Raw genomic sequence first — 23,066 nt, 5'->3', positions numbered from 1 at the left:
CCATTCACTTTTGGATAGTGCAAGAGACCAAACTTGCAAATAGTAGGTACTCGTATCACTAGGAAGGTGCAGATTGAGTATTTGTGGACGCATGAATACCTATTGAAGAATCTCTTCCATAGGCAGACATACCGTGACGGGGTTGTTTCTCCACTGGAAGTGGGATTTGAGCTGGTGGATAGTCACTATCAAGTGGTCGTGGAGGTGGCATGTATTAAGGAGTAGGTCCAAAACCAGGACCACCACCAGCATTTGGAGGAAGACCCTGAGGTGGACCCCATGATTGATGAGGTGGCATGTGCCCCACTCGATGAGGATTTAGCATTTGCATAAGAGAAATAACAGTTTATGTAAATGCCTCATCAGTTTGTCAAAAAGATAAATTATTCACATAAAATCACATACATACTTACATTCATATAAAAAATTGGAGTTACAGAGCGGCAACTTAAAAAATTCTTTTGATGGGATGCAGTAAGTTCAATTGCCTTGTGAACCCCAGTGGGATCCCCTAGTAGTTCAACCACCCTATCATCTTGAAGAGCAAAGATAGAAAGACCTTTTGCAGAATAGTAAGACATACATATGCTTATTTGCTTAGCAACTAGAAAATGTCACAGTCTAACCAAGGACTAAAAGAAAAAAAATAGCAAAATATCTGACAAAAATAGATTCTTTTGTTTTGATTTAACAATCCCCCCTAAACTTATGCAACAACACACAAAAATAATAATTGATAATAATAAACAAAAGTGACAAGAAATATAACAAGAACTTGCGCTAAGAACCCTAACTATAGAATTTGATTCTTCTTAGATAGATTTTATAGTTCCTCCTTGCTTCCCAGTTAAACTTCCTGCTTGTAATGCTGCCACCAATAGTTTCGTAGAAATCTTTCTAGCCACACCTGAAGAAGCATGGGAGAAATCATTCTCTAAACCATCAAGCCTCTTATGAACCCTCAATAAGCCATCCACGGCAGGAGGAAGAGATGAATCAGGCTCATCTTTTGTTGATACCATTACTTGATCAATATGAACAAAAATCATGATCCTAAATATTTTGTCCAATGCTTGCATATAATATATGGAAGAAAGAAAAAATATCTTTAACTAACAATAAAATACAGCAACCTCAAGAATGTTTCATGCCACTGGTGCGGAATTTTGAATACCAAAAACTAATCGACAAGTGTATTGGGTCGTACCAAATAATACTTCAGGTGAGTGAGGGTCAATTTCACGAGAATTAATAAATCAAACAATAATAGTTGAATGATTAAGTTAGTCAGACAAACAAAAAGGAATGTTTTAAAGTCCAATTATCATAAAATAGTATTTAGAGAATTCAAGAAAACAAACAGTGATTGATTGGTGAAAATAGTATGAGAAAACAATTAAGATTTTGGATATGTTCATATTTTTGGATTAACAATTCTTATTAACTACCTTGATTATGCAAAGATTTAATTCACAGCAAACTTTAAGTGATTAGATAGTAATTCCTTGGTAATTTAATCCTCCTCTAACTCCATTAACCGTCAATTCCTTAGTCACTTAATCTAATTAGAGGGTTTTAAGTTCAAATCTTAGTTTATAAGCCATAAAAAACTCTAAAATCCAAAGATGATATGATTATATGTTACGTATCACATTAAATCCAGATAGTTAGAGAGTCAAGAGAATTCAGTTTCAAACTGTTATTCAGGTGATATAACTTTTTCAAGATTAAACATACAAGAATTCAATTTAGAAAAGAGTTATTTTTTAATACACTCTAATCCGTAGGATGAAGAACGAAACTGAGTCTTGAATGTAAATCAATACATTAATCAAAAGTAGAAAACAATAGTATTAATTCATCCAAATAAATAGAGCTTCTAACCTTAACAATGGAGGTTTAGTTGCTCATGGTGTGAAAAAACTCTAGCAAAACAAAAATGTAAAAGTGCGGACGAAGAGAAAAGAGAAGAAGAAACCTTAGGCCAAGATATCTTCTCCTTTTATATCTAATCCTAATTGATATAAAATATAATTTTTAAAATCTAAAGATATCTTTTCTTAATTCAAAACTAAATAAAAGATTAAATTAAATCCTAAAAATTTTGTGCAAATTCACGTGGAAGCCTTTCTTTTTTAGCATACTGGCGCCAAAATTGAGCTAGGTGCCATTTGGCGCCACGTACGTATCAATCTTGCATGCATTCCAACGGTCCTGGCGCTAAATGCCGGAATGTGGCATTTGGCACCACTGTGACAATGACAAAAGTAAGTTTTATTTTGTTCTGGCGCCAAACGCCGGTGATGTGGCGTCTGACGCCACCTTGGCAGCTTGGAATTGACTCTTTGCTTCTTTCTAAGCTTTGCCAAATTCGCCCGAATGCTACCTGTAATAAATCAAATTACAAAATAACTCAAAGTAGCATTCATGATGACTTAAAACACCTAAATCTTGATTTAATTCAACAATTTCACATGTAAATTCACTAAAAAAAGATAAGAAAGATATTCACGCATCACAACACTAAACTTGAATTGTTGCTTGTTCTCAAGCAACTGAAAACAATATAAACCTGAGATGTGAATTTGCATGAGAGTTGAGTTTTCAATTAAGCTCCTGTCTATCTTTCTGAGTGGTGTTAAACACACGATGACCATGAATAGTTTTGGCATCTCATTATCCTTTGAAGCTTAGGAATGCTAATGTTATTTAGAATCAGAATTCAGATAGTATTATGAATTCTCTGATATTGCCTTTTTTAACTTCGGATTAATCCTTAAACATAGCATTTTCTTGTCTTTTCTTTGGTGCTTTGTACCTTGAGCCTAGCCGTGACTCTAAATGTTACACAGAAACACCACAAGCCTTAACTGAAGAACTCTTTGAGTTCGGATCTTTTCTATTGAACTTTTTCAGTCAGTGGCGCTCAGAACCTTTGGCATACTCTTTATTGTACTTGGCTTTGACTCTAAGTATTCTGTCTCAAGAATTCCTTGACACAGTTACACCACAAGCATATAGCTAAGAAAATAACTCTTTGAGCTTTTAATCATTCTTAACCTTCCTAGCCATTGATGCTCAGAGCCTTGAACCTTGCCTTTTATTTTTTTTTGGGTAAAGTATATTTTTTTCCCTAAAGTTTGATAAAAGTTTTAAAAATATCTTTAAGTTTTATTTTGCTTCAATTTTGTCCCAGAAGTTTTCAATTTTGCATCAAATATACTCCTGACGGCTAATTTTTCAAAAAATTTAAGACCGATTCAACAACAATTTCATAAGAATAACCCCTCAACATAAATAAATCAAGCATAATTTTCATGCATTATTGTTAGATTGGTCTTATTTTTTTAAATTTCAGCCGTTGGGGGTATATTTGATGCAAATCGAAAACTTTTGGGACAAAATTGAAACAAAATAAAACTTATAGATATTTTTGAAACTTTTCACAAACTTTAAGGACAAAAAGTATACTTTATCCTTTTATTTTTCTTTTTTTTTACTGTTTCTTTTGCCTCAAGGATTAATTTCTTGTTTAATTTAGAGAATTCATAATAGTTCTCTAAATTTCAGTTCCTCATGCATCAACATCCTTTGATCCAAATTTAAATATGCATTGTTCTTATCATACATTCAAAGTCACAAATAGACACCACCACATCTAAGCAAATAAGACAACTCTTAAATATAAACTTAATTTCTCATGCATTACATCACTTTCTTTCTTTTTTTTTTGGATTCAAGTTCAGTGAGTGGTACATGAGACATCTTTTCAAATTAAAAACAACTGAATCAAACTAAAACATCTAAGAAACTAAAAATACTAAAGATCATATAACAGATAAAGACAAGCAACAGAAAACATGAACATATCATAATAATAACAGAAGGAAAATAGGAAGTGAAAAGGGAACTGAACCACCTCAGCCATCATGGTAGGTATCTCGCTTTTCAGACTGTGCTCCTCCGTGAAGATGATTCACCTCCCTTTGGTGCCATTGATGATAAGATAAATAGAGAGCTCGCTTTACAATACCAAAATTAAAAGTTTGCTTGTCCCCAAGCAAAGAAAAACTGAAAATGGGGAGGGACATAAAGAGAGCACGGATGAGTAAAAACAAAAAAAAAATATTGCAGAAGAAGACGAGAATGATATAAGGACAAGAAAAATTAAAATTTTATTTATTTCATTTTTTTAATGAAAATGTGGCGCCAAACTCCAGAAAGGTCAAGTTTGGCGCCACCCCCTCCGAATGGAACTCTTCTAATTACGCATATGTGGCGCCAAACTTCATATCACCAAGTTTGGCGCCACCCCTCTAGCAAAATTCACCAAGGAACGCTTCAATTCTGGCGCCAGAATTCATATTTCCAAGTTTGGCGCCACCCTGGTAGCAAGAAACTCCCTCAAATTGTGCATTGCTGGCACCAAACTTGAGATTCTCAAGTTTGGCACCACCCTGGTCGAATGCACTCTCCTTCAGGGTGGTTTGAAATCCCTTCTGGTTGTACCTGTTCTTATTTTAAACACTCTACATGACTAAAACACACATAAAAAGAAGGAAAACTATAAGACATTAAGACAAACTAAATAAATTCAAACCAAATAGAAAATCTAAGGATACGGAAGATTGGGTTGCCTCCCAACAAGTGCATCTTTAATGTCAGTAGCTTGATAGTTGATTTCTTGTTAAGGTGGGGGTTGTTCATAGTACTTCAACTCCTCTCCTCTCACTGTGAATTTTCTCCCTATAACCCCATGAAGTAGCTCAATATGCTCAAGAGAAAGGATTCTGTTTACTGTATAAGTCAACACTAGATTACGAGTCAATACCACTTTCAACCCTGGGGAGAAATCTTCAGTGAGGATCTTTTATTTCTCCATCCCCTGGGTAATTTCTTCTTGGGACCTTCTTCCAGAGGTACTGCCACCTTTCCGACACCAAACTTAGGTTTGTTGTCAAGGGGTTTCTTGTTGATTGCAAAGGAAGGCTTTGGTCGCAAAATCTTGTTAGCTTCAATTGAGCTCTCAACTTGTTGCACCTTCCTTGTCTTGTCCTTTCTACTCAAGCATGGAGAATGTACTTCTGGGAGTGATTCATTTGGTTTTTCCTTCAAGTTTAGATCAATGGCTTCAATCTTCGTATAATGTTCCGCCTCTCTTGCATGATGCATGGTCTTGAAAACATAAAAACTTGATGCTCATTATGTACTCTTAACATTAATTCACCCTTTTTAACATCAATAAGGGCTCTTAACTTGATGCTCATTATGTAGTCTCATCTTCCTCCATGTCAAGAATAACAAAATTCACTGAGAGGAAGAACTTCCCCACTTTGATCAAAACATTTTCAACCATTCCATGTGCATGCTTCCTAGATCTATCTACCATCTATAAAGCTATTTGTGTGGGCTTCATCTCTTGAATTTGTAGTCTCTTTATCACAGACAATGTCATTAAATTAATACTTGTCCCCAAATCAAATAAAGCTCTATCAAAGGTCGTGTTGCTAATGGTGCAGAAAATTTGAAAACTCCCTGGATCTTTTTTCTTTGCTGGCAAGTTTCTTTGAATAATTGCACTACACTCTTTTGTCATCTCTACTGTTTAGCCTCTCTTCAGGGATCTTTTGTTAGACAATAATTTCTTCATGAATTTTGCATATACGGACATTTGTTCAAAGGCTTCTATGAATGGAATGTTGATGTGCAAGGTCTTGAATATTTCCAAGAATTTGGAGTATTGCTTTTTCTTATTCTCTCCTTGGAGCCTTTGAGGATATGGCATCTTTGAATTGTATTAAGGCACTGGGGACTTTACTTTATGTTGCTCAAGATCAATCGGAAAAGGATTATCAGGGTGCCTCTCAGGGGCGTGCTTCTCCTTGGCTTGTGCCTTCTCTGGAGCTTCTTTTTCAACCGGTTCCTCAGTAACTTGTGCTTCCTTATCTGCCATTGATCCACTTATCAAGGTGATAAACTTGCACTCCTCTCTTAGATTTGGAATTGTGTTACTAAGAAAGGTATTGGTGGACCTCTAATCAATTTCAGCAACTTTTATAGCTAGTTGACCTATCTGAACCTCTAAGTTTCTAAGTGAAGCTCTAGTTTCCTGCATGAAATTATGAGTACTCTTGGAGAGCTCTGCAACTATAAATTTCAAGTCAGAGGACTTCTGAGAACTGGATGGTGGATTGTTGTTGTTGAAATTACTTTGACTGAAATTATTCTGATGGCCCTGATTGTTATTGAAATTCTGGTGCCTCTGTGGTTGATTTTCTCACCCAAAATTTGGGTGATTCCTCCAACTCGGATTATGAGTCTTGAAAAAAGGATCATTATTGGGGAGTCTAGAGGAATTGCCCATGTAATTGACCTGTTTAGGAAAAAATTGACCATAATCATAGTTCTCACCTTGAGGAAAGCCACCACTCATGTCATAAGAGACATCATGGGTATTAATGGCTGAGACTAGCAATCCATCTAAGTGTTGAGAAATAGCATTTATCTGTTGAGACATAATTTTATTTTAGGCAAGAAGGGTATCCAGAGCATCTAGTTCCATGACTCATTTCCTCACGGTGGTCCTCTCAGAAGAATACAGATATTGGTTGTTAGCAACCATCTCAATCAACTCTAGAGCCTCTTCAGTGGTCTTTTTCATGTGAAGAGATCCTCCTGCAGAATTATCCAAAGTCATTTTGGCGGCCTCAGTAACTCCATCATAGAATATCTGCAACTGTATCCAATCCGAAAACATGTCAAGAGGACACTTCCTTAGCATCACCTTGTAACTCTCCCAAGCTTTATAGAGAGTTTCACTCTCTCTCCAACTGAAAGTATGAACATCAGTCCTCAGCTTGGTCAGCCTTTGAGGTGAAAAAAATTTAGTCAGGAACTTGTTGACCACATTATCCCATGTATTCAGACTCTCCTTAGGCTGTGTGTCAAGATACTGCTTGGCTCTGTCCCGTACAGCAAACAGAAAGAGCAATGGCCGATAGACATCAGGATGGACTCCATTGATCTTCACGGTATCACAGATTTGTAGAAAATTAGAGATGAACAAATTTGGGTCTTTCTGCGGGAGTCCATAAAACTGACAATTTTATTGCACCAAAGTGATGAGTTGAGGCTTCAACTCAAAGTTGTTTGCATTCACAACGGGCACAAAAATGCTATTACCATAGAAAGTAGGATTTGGAGCAGTGTAGGAGCACAGAGTCCTTCTAGGTTACTCAAGAGCATTAGGAGAATTAGGAATAACAACATTGTTGTTGTTGTTAGGATCCATGGTGCTTTCTTCAACTTCTTTCTCAGAATTATCCTTGAGACCTTCAGCGGCTCTGTAAGCTCTAGCCTGTTGTTGGCGTCTTCTAAGAGTCCTTTCAATCTCAGGATCAAACTCAAGCAGAGGTTTCTTATCTCTGTTTCTACTCATAAACAAATAAAAAACAGAAAAAAATAAAAATTTCTACGTCAGAGTGAAGAGAATTTTCAGTGAGGTAAATTGAGTAAAAGAAATAAAATAAAATGAACTAGAATAAAAAAGTAAATTTTTAAAAATTAAAGAGAAAATTAAAATAAAATTTTGAAAATTAAAAGAGAGAAAAGAAGAAAATAAAATAAATAAAACAAAGGGAGAATACTCAAGGAAATTCGAAAATTTAGAGGGAAAAATTAAACAAAATAAAACAAGAAAACGTCTAATCTAGGTAATCAAACAATGGGTAGTTGTCAATCACAGTTAATCCCCGGCAACGGCCAAAAACTTGGTGCGAAATTTTGAATACCACAAACTAACTGGCAAATGCACTGGGTCGTACCAAGTAATACCTCAGGTGAGTGAAGATCGATCCCACGAGGATTAATTGATCAAGCAATAATAGTTGAATGATTAAGCTAGTCAGACAAGCAAAAAGGAGTGTTTTGAAGTCCAATTATCATAAAACAATAATCAGAGAATTCAAGAAAGTAAACAGTGATTGGTTGGTGAAAATAGTGTGAGAAAACAGTTAAGGTTTTGGATATGTTCAGATTTTCGGATTAACAATTCTTATTACCTACCTTGATTATGCAAAGATTTAACTCACAGCAAACTTTAAGTGATTAGATTCCAATTTCTTGGTAATTTAATCCTCTTCTAACTCAATTAATCGCCAATTCCTTTATCACTTAATCTAATTAGAGAGTTTAAGTTCAAATCCTAGTTTATAAGCCACACAAAACTCTAAAAATCCAAATAATTAGAGAGTCATGAGAATTCAGTTTCAAGCTATTATTCAGGTGATATAACTTTTTCATAATTCAACAAGAATTCAATTTAAAAAAGAGTTCTTTTCCAATACGCTCTAATCCGTAGGATGAAGAACAAAATTGAGTCTTGAATGTAAATAAATGCATTAATCAGAAGTAGAAAACAATAGTATTAATCCATCCAAATAAACATAGCTCCTAATCTTAGCAATGGAAGTTTAGTTGCTCATGGCGCGAAAAAATCCTATCAGAGCAAAAGTGTAAAAGTGCGGATACAGAAAAAAGAGAAGAAGAAACCCTAAGCCAAGATATCTTCTCCTTTTATATCTAATCCTAATTGATATAAAATATAATTTCTAAAACCTAAAAATATCTTTTCTTAATTCAAAACTAAATAAAAGATTTAATTAAATCCTAAAGATTTTGTGCCGATTCATGTGGAAGCCCTTCTTTATCAGCATACTGGCGTCAAACTTGAGTTAAGTGGTGTTTGGCGCCACGTACGTATCAATCTCGCACACATTCCAATGCTCCTGGTGCCAAACGCTGGGATGTGGCATTTGGTGCCACTGACAATGGCAAAAGTGAGTTTTATTGTGTTTCGGCGCCAAACGCTGGGCAGCTTGGAATTGACTCATTTGCCTCTTTTTAAACTCGGCCAAATTCGTCCGAATGCTACTTATAATAAATCAAATTGTAAAACAACTCAAAGTAGCATTCATGATGGCTTAAAATGTCTAAATCTTGATTTAATTCAACAATTTCACATGTAAATTCACTAAGAAAAGATAAAAAAGATGCTCACACATCAGCCACCTAAAGTCTCAGCACAAAAGCATACAAGAAGCATTTTTCAATGATAAAATTTAAATAGTTTAGAGGATTTAGAACAAAGGATGATCCACCTTTTATGATAAAATTTAAATATCCTCACTTGTCAGCAAAATGCCAAATAGAACAATTTTCCCTTCAACCATATTTATAATATCCCTTGCCTCTACCAAAGTAACCGGCGCAAGGGGTATTATTTTTTTGTTTGATCAACTAAACCAGCTAATAATTTACAGTTTACTAAACCCACAACTTGCGAAAGGTTGAAGTCTCAGTGGAAAAAAACTCTTTACTTCACCACTTATTTGTGTAACATGACACAAGATGTAAGACACATGGCAAAGTGGAAGTTCATTCTAATTATTTTTCATGGCTAAGTCTTGGTTTAGAATAATGCAGTTTACCTTGTTATATAATCAGTATCGCCAGGATTTCTATTAAAGAACTACTATGGTAAAAAAAAAAAAAAGAAAAAAAGAAAAATCATTAATACATAGGAAAGCTCTGTGTGTTGAGATGAAAAATTATTGATATAGTTAGGACTTAGGTAGTTTCTTAATTTTTAATATGTATGATAATAAAAATACTTCAGTTTTAATATATGATTTAATATTGTATAAGAGCAAGCAATAAGCTGTTTTTTCAATGCTTGCAATCTGCATGCAACATGACATCAATCAACGAGGTTCTGAATTTACCAAATGAAATGCAGAGCTTCGTGGTACTTTGATACAAAATGTCTACAAACAAATAAAATTTTTAGCACTTTGCAACGCTCAAAGCTGATCCTTGCATTTGGATCTTTGGTTCTTCAAGATTGGGATCTAAATGATGATTGAGTTATTGCCTTTAAAATTGGGACAATGAACCTGCACAGATTCATTTTCTGTTAGAATTTAATTAATATTTTATGGATTCTTGCCAGCATTCTTCTTTTTGGAATTCACTTCATTTGCTTTGTATTGGTTTCTTTAATATTGTAGTACATTTAGCAAGGTTATTCCTTAGACCATGCAAGCTATTGATGGATTTTCTTGGTTGTTTTTATACTTTCATGTAAACATCTACCTACTAAAACATAAGACTGAATTTTTATGAAAGATTGACAAGGAGACAGAGCCACACTCTGTTCTCCTCTCTAACATCTTTGGCAGACTTTCAATCACATTAGATAATGTACCATTTCTTCCAAAAGAACTATGCTTGTAGTATGTAAATGAAATGTGTCAATTCATAGTTGCACAGTTATATGTCAATTTATCTTTAGAGTTTTACATAGTTACATGTCAATTCACACTCTTTTTTCTTTTTTTTTTCTGATATACATAAAAAGTATGAAAAAATGATAAACTGGAGTTTATAATTGCAACATGCAGGCAATAACCACAATCACTAGTAAAATCCATGGTAAAAAATTAGATATTATCATCACCCATCAACTGCTCTAATAATCAATATCATTAACCAAATGGAGTAAGGAAAGCATCAGAAAGAACAAAGAAGAGATCCCATATCAATAGTTCTCCATCAATAGTAATTAGCTTAAGCAACAACAAAACCATCCCTCCAGGGCAATAATAAAGAAGCTTGAGCTTAACGAGTCACCAACATACATTCAACTTAATATACTTCCAATTGATAGAAGGGAAATTAGGATTACTTACAGCCCTTCCAGAAGTTCTTGGAGGACCATCAAGAATCTTAATGCGAGCATGTGTCTCCTCTGCAATCTTCTTAATGAACTCTCTTTTACGTCCAATAATACATCCGACCTTCTGCGCAGGAACTAACATACGGAAGACACTCTTGCCAGGCCACGCGGGCCACTTCTTCTCGCCGCCGCCACCATCTCCACCAGTTCCCCCTACTGGTGCTGCTACTTCTGGTGGTGGTGCTCCTGCTGCAGCCTGCGCGACGGGCTCACCCTTCGCCACCTCCTGCCCTTTGTTTTCTTCATGCTCCACGTTCTCTATCACTTGGTCTTGGTCTTGTTATTCTTCTCTCTCTCTTTTTTTTTATTAACTTGGTTTCTACATTCTATAGGTATATTTCTATGGTAACAGAAAAGTTCAAGAGGGTTCCACACTGGCCACCCTACTAACATCGTGACATTCCTCTAAATCCAATGAGTGTTTATATATGTATTTTGAGATCGCCTTCTAATGAGACCAGTCAATTAAACCAAACCAGAGGAGGTGCTATCATTATAGCCCTCAATAGGTTCTAACCTCCACTCACTTCCATAATAAGAATTTGGCAAACCAAGCCAAAACTTAAAAGCCTCAGCAGATTTTTCCTCTCTATTCTCCTGTCTTGCCTTGCCCTTGAAGTATGCTTGCTGGTGAACATTCTTGAATGCATCTCCACATAGATTCTAGTGAACTTGGTCTTTTTTGGGGATATACCAATTTCTTTCATGCAAGCCACAATCTCCAAAGCCTTTCTAAAGAATGCAGCCCTCACACATATATCAGCCAAGGTATCTAAAAACCCTTCATCTGGCTTAAAAGGAGGAACACAAGAATTATGTTTTGAACCATTTTTTACCATCTCCCACCTCTCCTTCACTTCATTCCAAAGCAAAAGTGCTTCTCCTGGCCTTCTTGCCAATGCGATTCCATTTGCAAAGCTTTCGTAAGTTCCCACATCAGGGTGGAACCCCTCGTCCTTCATCTTTTGAATTACTTTCTTTGCTTTCTTCAACCAAACTCAACCTGAAATACCCTTCAACAAACATGATCCATGTGATCACATCCACCTTCACTCGAGGATCATTCAACATTTCATCAAAGACCTTGTGAGCCAGCTTCGGCTGGTCAAAGAATGCGAAAGCTTTCATCAGTGTTGTGTAACTATTCTTGATGGGAGCTATCCCTCTTGTTCTCATTTCATTGAAGAAGCCGGGAGCCCCAACACTGTCATCAACCAATATGCACCCATTCAATCAGTATGTTATAGGACAACAGATCAGGCTGAATACCTCCATCATCAACCATCTCCTTAATCAACTCTCTTGCTTTATCTATCTGAAATTGATTGCAATAACCCTTAAGAAGAACATTATATGTTATTCGATTCACCGCCACGCCAATCCTCATCATTTCAGAAAGAACCCTATCCATGTAACCAACCTTCACAAGTGCCGAAACCACGGTGGTATAAGAAACATGATTAGGATGGCTACCAGCATCGTCCTACCGGCGCATTGCCTCTAGCATCCTCACAATATCAGTAACCCTCCCAGCTTTCATATAACCTTTCATCAGGGTGGTGTACATTCTAGTATTTGGAGCATAAGCTTTTGGCAACAACGGCAAATCATTGCAACCGTTAGATTCCATGAAATTCGGAAGCAATTTCGCAAAAACATTCTCAGCGTCAACGTCGGCATCATTATCATCACTCTCATTTAATTCTTCTAAATTCAACTCAATTTCTCTTTCTCTTTCCCCCAAAACATAAACAAGCAAGTGCTTCCTACCAGTTCTACAACACAGCTTCATCAAAATGTTGTAACTGAATGCATCAGGAACGACGTCGTATTGAGGCATTTCATCGAATACCTGCAAGAACATGTTAGAGTCACCCAAATTGGCATAGGAATTAAGCACCGGATTGAGTGCAGCAATGTCAGGCATTGATGCTGCGGCGACTACGTCGCCACTGTAGAGTTTTCGGAGACGGCGGGTGATGCCCTTGAAAAGACGGAAAGCCTCGGCAGGGCCATTGTCATTGTAAGAAGCGAAGTGGCTGACGACGGCTGACCAGGCCTTGACGTTACCGTCGATTTGTAGGAAATCGTTGACGAAGTGAAGAGGAAGAATAATCAGGAAGTGTTGGATCAACAATCAACGGCTAGGATCAGCTTAGAAAGATGAGAGTAACGATTTGATGGGAAGTGACACGTGACGAGAGAGATAAAGAGAGGCCCCGCGTGAAAAGAGAGGGAGTAGGGTAGCCAGCAACCGTTGGATCGAAGATCTTGGCTGGGAGCTCAGATGGAAATCAATAATACCGATTTGTTGGAATGTTCCCGTGGCGTGCATGCGAGGAGCGCTGTGTGGTCCGTGACTCCAGATGCACATTGACACTCTCTCATCTCACTCATCATTCAGAAGCTGAAAGGCTAATAAATTGGTTAACTCTCTTCCTGGCATGCCTTTCTTTTCACCACCGTTTTTTTTTTTTCATTTGAAGGTTTCTTGTTCTTTGGAGTTGCAGGTTTATTTTTTTCAAGACGGTGAAGAAGAAAATTTCAATAGACAAGTATATTGTGAAATATCTTGATCATTTTAGATAAGTACTAGTGAAATAGCCCGTATCATGTACGGCCATAAATCAAGAAAACTGAAGCTAAATATGGTTTATTATTGGTTGTTTGATACAAAATAGATTAAACAAATGGTACAATTAAAAAGATATTTTTTAGAGTACAACCTTTATGAATGAAGATTATTAAACAGCTCGCGATACACAATATTAATGGTAGAGTTTGAGTTCATCCCCATTTTATTCTGAATCAGTAACCTAATTTCATTTTTTGACTTAATCTTTGATAATACAACATAGAGTTGTCCGTGTGTGAAAATTGGCTTCTATAAAAACAATTCAACCCTGGTAAGAATTTGTCTTGTCATGACAAAAGAAACCATCATAAAAAATTGTCTTCGTTGAAATTTAAATGGTAGAGTCTCATTATTTGGAATCATGTTCATTCGAGGTATCAATACAACCTGATCTAATTTATTTTCGGTCAAAATCATGCACTCAATAACATGCTTGCCCATCCTTTTGACTTGTAACCTGGTACCATTGCAAAGACCATTTGATTGGTCAATAATTTTAAGAAGCATGATAGGTACTTCAGGTTTTAGTTTTAATTTATGTGGAGGTATCCCTGAGCAATTTATTGCATTCAAAACATCCGTACTAAATGTATCCAACTCAGCCTCCATGTTACCCTCCTCTACACATAATGAATCAGAACTCAAGTAAATCCTTTCCTCACCTGGTAGTGATTCCATCGTGATGTTGTTTACCTCATTCACTACTTCCAACGTAGGTGCAAAGATGGTATGTTCCTTGAAATAATCAGGTTCTTTACATCCAGACAATAAATCTGGATAAACAAATCGTACCAACCTTTCGAAAGAATTGTCTTCATCAGGTATGATTAACTCATTTGGAATCAATACCTCAGATTCACCATCTGTTAAGTCACTAGTTAAACCATCTCCAATCAAGAGAATCCGTTTTGATAATTCATCGACTTCTACCTGGTGTAGTAAGTTTATCCCGCTATTAAGCCTCATGTTCTTGGTGAGTTTCAATACTTTGCATCAATTCCATAGAGATGATGAGTTTATTGATGCTTGAATGATGTCTTGATGTGAACCCATAGGAATGACGGGTAGAATTTGTCTAAAATCACCACCTAATACCACAACCTTACCACCAAAAGATTCATCTTGATTGTAGTTAGTTTCAAACCTCAAGACATCCTTCAGCGACTTGTCTAAAGCTTCGTAACAGTACTTACTCAATATTGGAGCCTCATCCCATATGATAAGTTTTGCCTTGCAAATCAGACGGGCTAATGATGAACCTTGTTTAATACTGCAAACAGAGTATTCGTTAATATTAAGTAGTATCCTGAACCTCGAATGAGCAGTGCGCCCATTAGGTAGTAAAAGAGCAGCAATACCACTTGTTACGGTGGGCAACCGGAGATTAATGGGCTGGACTCGTTGGGTTGGCCCAATCGCCAAAAAGGGGGAGCCTTTGAAGAGAATCACATCCTTAGGCCTCCGTCGACTTGTGAGTATGAATGAGTGGGGGGTGGTACCTACAAAGACACTCCGATGCCTAAATTAGCAAGGGAATAAGCAGGTTTAGAGAGTATTGGGTTTAGTGATACCTGAGGGATGTCAGGGTATTTATAGTGGTGAACCCATAACCATAGTTGGAGTAGTTCCACCATCTAAGGAGGAATAACCGTCCCTTTATCTTAGGGAAGTTGGAATATGGCTCCTGGAAGTGGGTAGAGAGATTTTAGGGGCAGTTACTCATTTGACTGAGTGTTTATCTGCCAGCTAATCTTCGTTCCCGACTTCTTTAGAGCAAGTCGTGACAAGCACCGACTTAGTAGGTCAGAGGTCGGCGTAGGGTGAGGCTCAATCCTTTGGATTGGGCAAAGGATTGAGCCTTTCGTTTGGTCCTGGGCCGTAGCGTTGGGCCAGGGTATGAACAGTGCCCCTACTCGAGCCCAATTTCTTATAAGAGTTAGGGTCAAGTATGTAACTCAGGATCGTAGCCGACCTGATAAGGAACCGACGTGATGTTTCAGAACCGACGTGTTTTAAAAATTTTCAACAATCGCGTCTAATCAAATATCGCGTCCGTTAGGGATTTGTGTATTCATACGCGGGGATTAGTTACATTGGGAACGGTGCCTCTCTTTAAATGACGGCTTCCGTTTTTACCATTATGCCCCCAACGTTTTTATAAATACTTTCCCTCTCTTTCCTTGCTTCATTTCTGAAAACTTTCACACTTCCTCTCCTCTGTTCGGAAGAAGCTTTTGTTCGAAGGAATTCACCTTTCTCTGCCCCTATTCTTTATTCAAGCAAAGGTTAGTTTTTCTCTACTCTCTTTTTATGAAGTGCTTTTGTTTGCACGTTTTTCATTTTAGAGAGGAGGATAGGCTTCCAGTGATTTTGTTTGATTCCAGGCCCCTTAAAGACCCTGTTTTTTATCCTTTTCTTTTTTCCTTTGTAGGTTTCGTCATACCTTTTTAGGAAAGAATGTCTTCCATAGAGACCCTTGCTCAATGGGTGGACGTTACCGTTCTGGGGGAGGAACCCTTTGTAGATACTGACTTTATTACTAACCTCCGTACTCATCATAGAATTTGTACTTTTGATGAGGATGAGCCGAAGTATGAGTTGGTTGTCCCGGGTCCTGAAGACCGGGTTTGCTTCGCGAGGGCTGCTGAGGCAGCCCCTCATTTTTTCTATATGTATGAGAGCATGATTACCCGTTTGGGTGTTTTTCTTCCTTTTTCTGATTTTGAAATGGCTGTGTTACGTCACTGTCGTGTTGCTCCTACCCAACTTCACCCAAACTCTTGGGGTTTTTTGAAAATTTACCAGTTCATTAGCCACGCTTTAGACTTTCCGACTTCCTTGAGGGTTTTCTTTTTCCTCTTCCACATGACTAAGCCCTTTAGTGGGCAAAACAACAAGCAACAGTGGGTGTCTTTCCGAGCTATACAAGGTCGAAGAGTCTTCACCCTTTTTGATGAATCTTTTCACGACTTCAAAAATTATTTTTTCAAAGTTCAAGCCGTAGAGGGTCACCACCCCTTTTTCTTGGATGAGAGTTCTTCCCCTCGCTTTCCTCTGTACTGGTTAGAGGCCTCCCCCTGTGAGAAATATAGTTTGGATGACCTGGATGAAGTGGAGGCAGCCATTGTGGGGTTCCTCCGAGAAGTGTGGGGGAGGGCCCCCTATCTGGATACCAAAAAGTTTCTCCAGGGGGCTCCGACCTTCGTCCAGACACAATTAGGTAGCTTTTGGATTGTTTATATTTCCGACTTTGTTTCTTCCGACTTATTTTGCTGACTTTGGGTACCAATTATTTTTTACAGAGATGGCGAAGAAGAATTCCAGGGAGTCTTACCAGCGAGTTCAGGAGGCCAAGGCGAAATCTCGCGCCAGGGTCAGCGGCACCAGGGTAACTAGCTCTTCTCTTCCTTCTCCTCCCCCTCCTTCCCACAATTTGGGGACCCCCTGCCCGACCTATTGTTATTTCTTCCTTAGCTTCTTCTCAGCCGTCCCCTCCTCCCCGATCTTCCCCTGAGCCAGAAAAGAAGAAGCGCAAGACTTTAGAGTCTAACTCTTCTTTTGAAGGTGAGGCTAAAGTGGATGCGCCTCAGTTTGTTCGGAAGTACATCTATCCTCATACTCGTATAGGTATGGATGATGCTTCCGTTCGAAACCACCTTACTATTCTGGCTCAGGAGAGTATCAGGGCGGCTGGGGTGTGTACAAAGTTCCTAGATATTTTTGAGAAGGTTCCCCTCAGCTCTTTGAGTTCACCTTCAAAGGTTGAAGAGCTGGAGGGGAGGCTTCTCTTATATCAAGGGCAGGAGAAGGTGCTGAGGGAGGAGGTTGCCAAATTGAAGGAAGAGAGGGATGGCCTCCAGGAGAGGGAAAGGAAGTTGCAGGCCCAGTGCAACATGGAGGAGGGCTTGAGGCTAAAGGCGCAGGAGAGTTATTCGAGCTTGTTCGAGGACCTCGTGGCGGTGAGGAAGGATTTGTTGAATGCTCGGAATGCTTATACTGAGTTGGAGGACTCCATTGCTGAGGGGCCGAGGAAGCATGGAGGATCTTTAAGAAACAGGTCGGAGTTCTTGCTCCCGACCTGGATCTCTCTCCCTTGGATCCGGACAAGGTCATCATTGACGGGGCTATAATCTCTCCTCCCTCTCCCCAATATGTCACCAAGTCAGATTTGAAGACTCGGGGGTAAAGGATAATGGAGTCTCCTCCCTGACCAAAGGATGCTCCGAGTTCCTCGAAAGCTCCCAGAACCTCCACTCCATCTCCTATGGATACTTCTCTCCCTGGTCCTGATGGCGCTCCGACTACTCTTCTTGACTCTGGTGATGCTCCGACGACTCCTCTTGGCTCTGGTGGTGATGTTCTTTGAAAAAATTTGATTCTGGCTATATGGGGGCCCGGCTTGTGGGTCCCCTCTTTTTTAAACTATTTATTTGTGTGGTGATGGTCTGTTGACATTTTCCTTGGCCTTTTTAATGCTGTAAACAAAATATTTAGAAATACCCCTTTTTTTTTTTGGATAAGGGTTTAAGTTAAAAAATACCCTTTTTCGATAAGGGTTTTAAGTTACCTCTTGTCTGTTGTGTGCATGCTTTTTCTGTCTTAGGTTTCGGAAAAAAAAAAACCTTTTTTGATCTTTGCGTTTAAAAACCTTTTTCTTGGCTGACTGCCCCTTCTCTTAAGTTTTCCTTTGGGACAGCCTTTGCCTTAGTGTTTTCGATAGGTTTTCTGGTCTCTTTTTGATATTCCTTATACCCAATTTTTGGATTTATTGAGCCTTTATGACTTAGGTTATTTTTGCGATGCATTTCGTTGTGTCTCGGTTTTCCGACTTGTAAGTCAGATACTTTCCGACTTTATCATGATCGACTTTTATAATCTCTTCACGCCGACTTGTACCTCGTCGTTTTATCCTGACGACCATCTAGGTCGGTTCATGGGATTTTCACGCTTTGTCGAGCTTAAGGGAAAAAATACGAGAAGGAATTTATAAGAGATATCATAAAAGATCTTTATTTATTTGGGAAGGTACTTTACTGCTACTAAGGGTTTTTGATAGTCTATTGTCCCTTAGCCTCTACTGTGATGCCTCATTAAAAACCCTTCTTCAGAAAAAACCCTTTTATTTTGGGAAAAAATCATGAAGTTGGGAAAAGAGTACATCAGAGAGTAGAGTTCACTTTCAACTGTAGTACCTTTTCATGTTACAAGCATGCCACGACCTAGGTAACTCGGTGCCGTTTAGGTCGGTCACCTTATAATAACATTTTCCTAGGACCTCACTAATTTTGTATGGTCCCTTCCAATTGGCAGCTAGCTTTCCTTCCCCCGATTTGTTGACTCCGGTGTCGTTTCTGATCAAGACCAAATCGCTTGGGGTGAAACTCCTTCGAATGACTTTTTTGTTGTACCTGGTAGTCATCCTTTGCTTCAATGCTGCTTCTCTTATCTGGGCTTGCTCTCGGACTTCGGGGAGCAATTCAAGCCCCTCTTTGTGCCCCTGTATGTTACCGATTTCATCATGGAGGGTCACCCTTGGACTTTGTTCGCTGATTTCTACTGGTATCATAGCTTCTACGTCGTAGACAAGTCGGAAGGGTGTTTCTCCTGTGGCAGATTGTGGCGTCGTCCGATAGGCCCATAACACTTGTGGGAGCTCCTCAGCCCAAGCTCCTTTTGTGTCTTGTAATCTTTTCTTTAGACCTGCCAGTATGACTTTGTTAGCTGCCTCAGCTTGTCCATTTGTTTGTGGATGTTCCACCGAGGTGAACTGGTGTTTGATCTTCATGCTGGCCACTAGGCTTCTGAAGGTAGAGTCGGTGAACTGGGTTCCATTATCTGTAGTAATGGAATAGGGTATCCCATACCTTGTGATGATATTTTTGTAGAGGAACTTTCGACTTCTCTGGGCTGTGATGGTGGCTAATGGTTCTGCTTCTATCCACTTTGTGAAGTAGTCTATTCCTACGATTAAGTATTTGACTTGTCCTGGGGCCTGGGGAAAAGGACCTAACAAATCCATTCCCCATTTTGCGAAGGGCCATGGAGAAGTTATACTGATGAGCTCTTTGGGGGGAGCCACGTGGAAATTTGCATGCATTTGGCATGGTTGACACTTTTTCACAAATTCCGTGGCATTTTTCTGCAAGGTCGGCCAATAGAGCCCAGCTCGGATTACTTTTCTGGCTAGCGACCTGGCTCCGAGATGGTTTCCACAGATCCCATTATGAACCTCCTCTAGTACTTCCGTGGTCCTTGAGGTCGGTACGCACTTCAGCAATGGCGTTGATATTCCTCTTTTATAGAGGATATTTTTTACCAGAGTGTAGTATTGTGCTTCCCTCCGAATTTTCTTGGCCTCTTTTTCCTCTTTGGGGAGGATGTCAAATTTTAGGTATTCGACCAAGGGATTCATCCATCCGAGGTTTAGACCGATTATTTCAAGGACATCTTGTTTGTCCTCTGCTTTCACCACAGAGGGCTCTTGGAGAGTTTCCTGGATCAGGCTTCTATTATTCCCCCTGGTTTAGTGCTTGCTAACTTGGAGAGGGCGTCTGCTCTGCTATTAAGATCCCGAGTTATATGCCTGATCTCGATTTCTGCAAAGTGCCCGAGGTATTCCAAAGTTTTCTCCAAGTATTTTTTCATATTTGGGTCTTTGGCCTAATACTCTTCATTTATCTGGGAGGTCACCACTTGAGAGTCACTGAATATCATCACTTTTGTTGCGCCGACTTCTTCTGCCAGCTTTAATCCTGCAATCAGGGCTTCATATTCTGCCTGATTATTTGAAGCTGGGAATTCAAATTTGAGGGAGACCTCTATTTGGGTTCCCTTTTCATTAACCAGTATTATGCCTGCACCGCTTCCGGTCTTGTTTGAGGATCCATCTATGTATAGTTCCCACATAGTTGGCTTTTTCTCTTGGTCTCCCGCGTATTCTGCTATAAAGTCGGTGAGGCATTGGGCTTTGATTGCTGTCCGAGTTTCATACTTTAAGTCGAATTCGGAGAGCTCTATTGCCCACTGAACCATTCTACCTGCCATCCGTCTTTTGGAGAATTTGCTTCATAGGTTGGTTCGTTCGAATTCTTATCGTGTGGGCTTGGAAGTAAGGTCGTAACCTCCGTGAGGCTATTACTAAGGAGTAGGAAAACTTCTCTAGTTTGTGATACCTTAGTTCGGGGCCCTGTAGAACTTTGCTGGTGAAGTACACTGGATGCTGTCTGACCTCGTCCTCTCTTATCAGAGCTGATGCGACAGCTTTGTCCGCTACAGACAAATATAGGACAAGGTCTTCCCCAACTAGAGGTCGGGTTAAGATTGGAGGTTGGCTCAAGAACCTTTTGAACTCCTGAAACGCTTCTTCGCATTCTGGAGTCCATTCGAACTGACATTCCTTTCTTAGTAGAGAGAACAATGGAAGGGATTTTAATGCTGACCCTGCCAAGAACCTGGAGAGGGCTGCAAGTCGGCCATTCAGTTGTTGAACCTCTCTTAAGCAAGTCGGGCTTTTCATTTCTAGGATGGCTTTGCACTTGTCAGGATTTGCTTCGATCCCTCTTTGGGTAAGCATAAATCCTAGAAATTTTTTGGCCTCCACCGCGAAGGCGCATTTTGCGGGATTTAGCCTCGTCCCATGCGACCTTATGGTGTTGAAAACTTGCGAAAGGTCTGTTAAGAGGTCGGTTTCTTCCCAGTTTTTCACCAGCATGTCGTCTATGTAGACTTCCATTAAATCCCAGAGGTGGGGAGCGAACACCTTGTTCATCAGCCTTTGGTATGTCGCCCCTGCGTTTTTTAATCCAAAAGGCATGACCACGTAGCAGTAGTTTGCTCTGGGCGTGATGAATGATGTTTTCTCTTGGTCCGGCTTGTACATCAGGATTTGGTTGTATCCCGAGTAAGCATCCATGAACGACAAGTATTGATATCCCGAGCTAGAATCTACTAGAGCATCAATGTTGGGGAGTGGATAAGGGTCTTTAGGACATGCCTTATTCAGGTCGGTGTAGTCGACGCACATCCTCCACTTGCCGTTTTGTTTCTTGACTAGCATTACATTCGCTAGCCATGTTGGATATTTAACTTCTCTGATGAAGCCGGCTTCTAAGAGTGCTTTTAACTGCTCCTCCACCGCTTGGGCTCGTTCTGGACCGAGCTTACGTCTTCGCTGCTGCACAGGTCGTGCCCCCGGATACACCGAGAGTTTATGAGACATGAGCTCGGGGTCTATCTCTGGCATGTCGAAAGCTTTCCAGGCGAAGAGGTCGGAATTGTCTCTTAAGAGCTTGGTCAACCTTTGCTTTAAGACTTCCTCTAGGTTGGCCCCGATGTTGGTATTTTTTCCTTCCTCTATGCCGACCTGTATTTCCTCAGTTTTTCCTCCTGGCTGCGGTCGCAGCTCTTCTTTGGCTCTTGCACCACCGAGCTCTATGGTGTGGACTTCTTTGCCTTTTCCCCTCAGGTTCAGGCTTTCATTGTAGTATTTTCTTGCCAATTTCTGATCTCCCCGTACCGTTGCTATCCCCGCAGGTGTCGGGAATTTCATGCAAAGATGAGGGGTAGACACCACCGCTCCGAGTCGATTTAAGGTAGCTCTGCCAATCAAGGCATTGTATGCTGACCCCACGTCGATGACTATAAAGTCTATGCTCAGAGTTTTGGATTTTTCCCCCCTTTCCGAAGGTCGTGTGGAGGGGCAGAAATCCTAGTGATTTTATTGGCGTGTCGCCTAATCCGTATAAGGTATCGGGGTAGGCTCTTAACTCCTTTTCATCCAACCCTAGTTTGTCGAACGCGGGTTTGAAAAGGATATCTGCTGAACTCCCTTGGTCTACTAGAGTTCTGTGGAGATGGGCATTGGCTAGGATCATGGTTATTACCACTGGATCATCATGTCCAGGGATTATTCATTGCCCATCTTCCTTTGTAAATGAGATAGTAGGAAGATCGGGAGCTTCACTCCCGACCTAGTAAACTCGCTTGAGGTGTCTCTTGCGAGAGGACTTGGTGAGTCCTCCTCCCGCAAATCCTCCCGAGATCATATGTATGTGTCTCTCGGGGGTTTGAGGTGGTGGGTCTCTTCTGTCCCCATCCTCTCGCTTTCTCTTCCCGTGATTGTCCGACCGTTCCATGGGATATCTATTAAGCCAACCTTCTCTGGCCAGCTTTTCTATCACATTTTTGAGGTCGTAGCAATCATTTGTTGAATGACCATAGATCTTATGGTACTCACAGTACTCGCTGCGATTTCCTCCCTTTTATTTTTAATGGGCCTGGGAGGTGGCAGTCTTTCAGTGTTGCAGATTTCTCTGTATACGTCCACCATGGAAACCTTTAGAGGAGTATAAGAGTGATATTTTCTTGGTCTGTGGAGACCGACCTCTTCTTTTTTCTTGGGCTCCCTCTCCCTCTCTTTTATTGGGGGAGGGTGCCCAGGTCGCCAACTCGACTCTCGTAATCTGGCATTCTCCTCCATATTGATGTACTTTTCAGCTCTCTCTTATACATCGCTTAAGGAGGTGGGGTGCCTTTTTGATATGGACTGCGAGAAGGGGCCTTCTCTAAGCCCATTTACTAACCCCATAATGACTGCATCAGTGGGCAGGTCTTGAATCTCCAGGCATGCTTTGTTGA

At 39.8% G+C, this 23,066-nt stretch overlaps 2 pseudogenes; both read right to left on the bottom strand.

Moving 5' to 3' along the window:
- On the bottom strand, positions 59-11,075 carry LOC110268464 (annotated as a pseudogene).
- LOC107620876 lies at positions 10,525-16,555 on the bottom strand (annotated as a pseudogene).

This window comes from Arachis ipaensis, chromosome B10 (assembly GCF_000816755.2).
Source record: "Arachis ipaensis cultivar K30076 chromosome B10, Araip1.1, whole genome shotgun sequence".
Lineage (NCBI taxonomy): Eukaryota > Viridiplantae > Streptophyta > Magnoliopsida > Fabales > Fabaceae > Arachis > Arachis ipaensis.
Note: the sequence above shows the minus strand (reverse complement) of the source record. Positions and strands in the feature narration are given on the sequence as shown.